Source organism: Crassostrea angulata, chromosome 2, assembly GCF_025612915.1.
Source record: "Crassostrea angulata isolate pt1a10 chromosome 2, ASM2561291v2, whole genome shotgun sequence".
Taxonomy (NCBI): domain Eukaryota; kingdom Metazoa; phylum Mollusca; class Bivalvia; order Ostreida; family Ostreidae; genus Magallana; species Magallana angulata.
This window is the reverse complement of record NC_069112.1, coordinates 12,457,322-12,460,195: the sequence shown is the minus strand read 5'-3', so window position 1 is coordinate 12,460,195 and position 2,874 is coordinate 12,457,322. Positions and strand designations below refer to the sequence as shown.

The 2,874-nt window shown below is 37.9% G+C and overlaps 1 pseudogene; it reads right to left on the bottom strand.

The window, feature by feature from the left end:
* Positions 1 to 815: 815 nt before the first annotated feature.
* On the bottom strand, positions 816 to 2,670 carry LOC128173846 (uncharacterized; annotated as a pseudogene).
* Positions 2,671 to 2,874: the final 204 nt, after the last annotated feature.

Sequence of the window (2,874 nt, the reverse complement as noted above, 5' to 3'; positions counted from 1 at the left end):
GCACATTCAGTATCTTTTGATTAAAAGAATAAATAGATCTTTATAAAATGCACAAAACAACTCGGCATTTTCTCTGATAGACAAAATGTTTTCTATATAATTGTCAAAAAATGACAATGCAGACGACAAAACATTTTCTATACTAAATCTAAAAACCATATTCAAGATGACATTGAAGAGAGCAAAAACTCTTCACGCTTCTTTTTTAAATTAGGAATGATGTAGAAATTTATAGAATGTCCTGTACATTTTCCATTGACAGATCGATATCTGTTTCGTAAAGAAACTTAAATCATTGACCTTGTAAGGCCTGTAGAAAAATCACTGCAATTTACTTCATAGTTTTCCTTCCGACTGCTCCAATTTCCAATTAGTCGGGTATGAAAGTACCAACACTAATGAATGCGCACACATTAAAGTTCCATCAGCTAGTGTGATACGTACGTCACAATGTTCTTAATTTTCAAACGCCTTCAGAATTCTCCATTCTGATAAAATTAATTGTATCATGGATGCGGCATTTTCTCTTTGAAGTTGTGAACTTGATAAATCAAGTTTAAATGAAAGGGGGTGGAGCTTAGGTGTGCATTAACTTGTTATCGCACATTCCAAAATAAAAACAGAAAACAACTACAAATTTATTTAAACAAATAGAAAGCAAAATGTCATATATATTTATGCATGTTCCGAAACCAAAATGACTTTAATGTTCCGTTTTCAAAAATGATAATACAAATCATGCATGACTTCGATTTAAAAATTAAATGAAATATTACAGTTATCAAATTTAAATCCACGATTGGCCAAGTCTGTCATTACCCTTTTCTCAGCTTTTTCGATGGATTCCAATTTTGTTTCACACAGATTATCGGCACTAGCAGGTTCTTGGACGTGCGTATTTTCTCCACAGGGGCTGCGGTTTTCGTTTTCAATACTTTCGGTGCAGGAGGATCCAAAATTTTACTCACATTTTCAGATACTTCTAGACAAGATCGCATGTACTTAGGGACCGCCCGCTCTGACCTATGACCCGTTCTCTCCATAATAGCCTGCTCGCCCATCCCAGCGCTGTACAACTGACTGGCACAAGTAAGCTTGCCACTGTGGTTAGCAAACTTTCCAGCGAGACCACCCTTTTTTACAAATGATCTTCATGAAGCTCTTTATTTTGTTAACACCAACAACTTGCGCACCATATCGAATAGGGTTCCCAGCTAACGGGCGTCTGTAAAACTCTCCGTTGTATCCAAGCGCATCGAGATACTGCTTAAAAATAGTCGGCGATGCATCTCTTTCCTTAAAAAAATTAATAAGGAATTGAAAAAAAATCATATTAGACCTTAAAAATGAATTTCAACATAATTAAACTCTTTAACGTTTTTAAATATATTTTGCCAGACCTACCTGGTTGACAGTAGTGACGAATATCCTTGCTCTGCAGAGTTAAATGAGCTAGTCCTCCCTTAAACGTCTTGCTAGATCCGCCGACAAAATGTACAAATTTACCTCGCCCATCCTCTCCAGTGGTGACGTTTGCGCAAGTCAGGTCTCTATGCTCATCAAATCCCCTCAGCGCGAAAAGTTTACACATGTAAAAAAACACTGCAAAGTTTCTGCAGTCTTATTTTTTAAGCACTTCTCTCTCCCATAGCAACTCCTCATCTCCCGGAGTAATTGGGTCTGCTTGTTTCACTTTTGTGCCTAGTCCTTTAGATAGGAGAGACTTTATTTTAGCGTGTAGAGTTTTTCTGAAATCTGCAAATCTCAAGTCTGAGAAAAAGTTAATGTCGTGTCCCTTAAATACCTCAATAATCCACAGACCAGATAATAAACCGACTTTGGTGGATATTCACTTCCGTCCTTTTTACGAGCGTCACATACAAAGCGCGTCAATGAATAGCTCATCGTTGAGACATCCATGCGCTGAAGGTCGGGTACGGCTAATTAAAGTGACACACTCCTGTTTTTCTCTTGGCGCCAGTTTTCTAAAAAATCACCAAATACCCAACGAGTGTTTCTCTTTGTATTTTGATTTTCTTGACTAGAAATCAACATCTCAATTTCGACATCCGAAATTCCTCCAAAACGCGACTTTGATTCATGGCTGTTTTCTTCAAAATCATTAGTGGTAGTAGATCTATCTCCGTCCAAATCAAAGTCTCCAAACATTTCAACATCAACATTCTGCATTTTGGCACGTGGCGACACTGGGATATCAATGTTCATATCAAATTCGTTTCCAAAACTGTTTTAAGCATACCGTCAACGAGCTCCTGTTCTTTTTCAATTGCATCACAAATCTGTAAAAGAGTTATGTCGTCCTCGGTAAATTGCAAACAGTCAAATTCATCAAACTTGATGGTCTCAAAGACGTCGTCCATCTTGCGTTGTCCTGCAGAAAATGTCGTCTGCTCGCCAGCTGCGCTATACCACAGTGCTTTGCCATAGTGGGCGGAGTTACCAAAAGAAATTTCCAGACTTTTCTAGAGTTCATTACATACTCTAGAGTACTTTACCGAGGCATTAAGCACAATCGGAAGGCCTCGAGAATCAAGCTAGTCTAACACAAGGTAGGCGGGGTTAACCATGATGCAAGTTATTTATAGAACAGTTACCCGTGATAACTGTATTTATCTTACATCCCCATTGGGCGAGACTCGTTGCTGCGCAACTCGTCCCACCCCAATGGGGATGTTAGATAAATACAGTTATCACTCGTAAACTGTTCTCTACATATTACTTAACATTTATCTATATTGTTATAGAGTAGTTCCGACTTTTAACCTTTTCCAATTGTAACCACATTGGTTACAATGGTCAACTTACTCATATGTATTTATGCCATGTTACAATGGTTACTGAAGACATTTAATA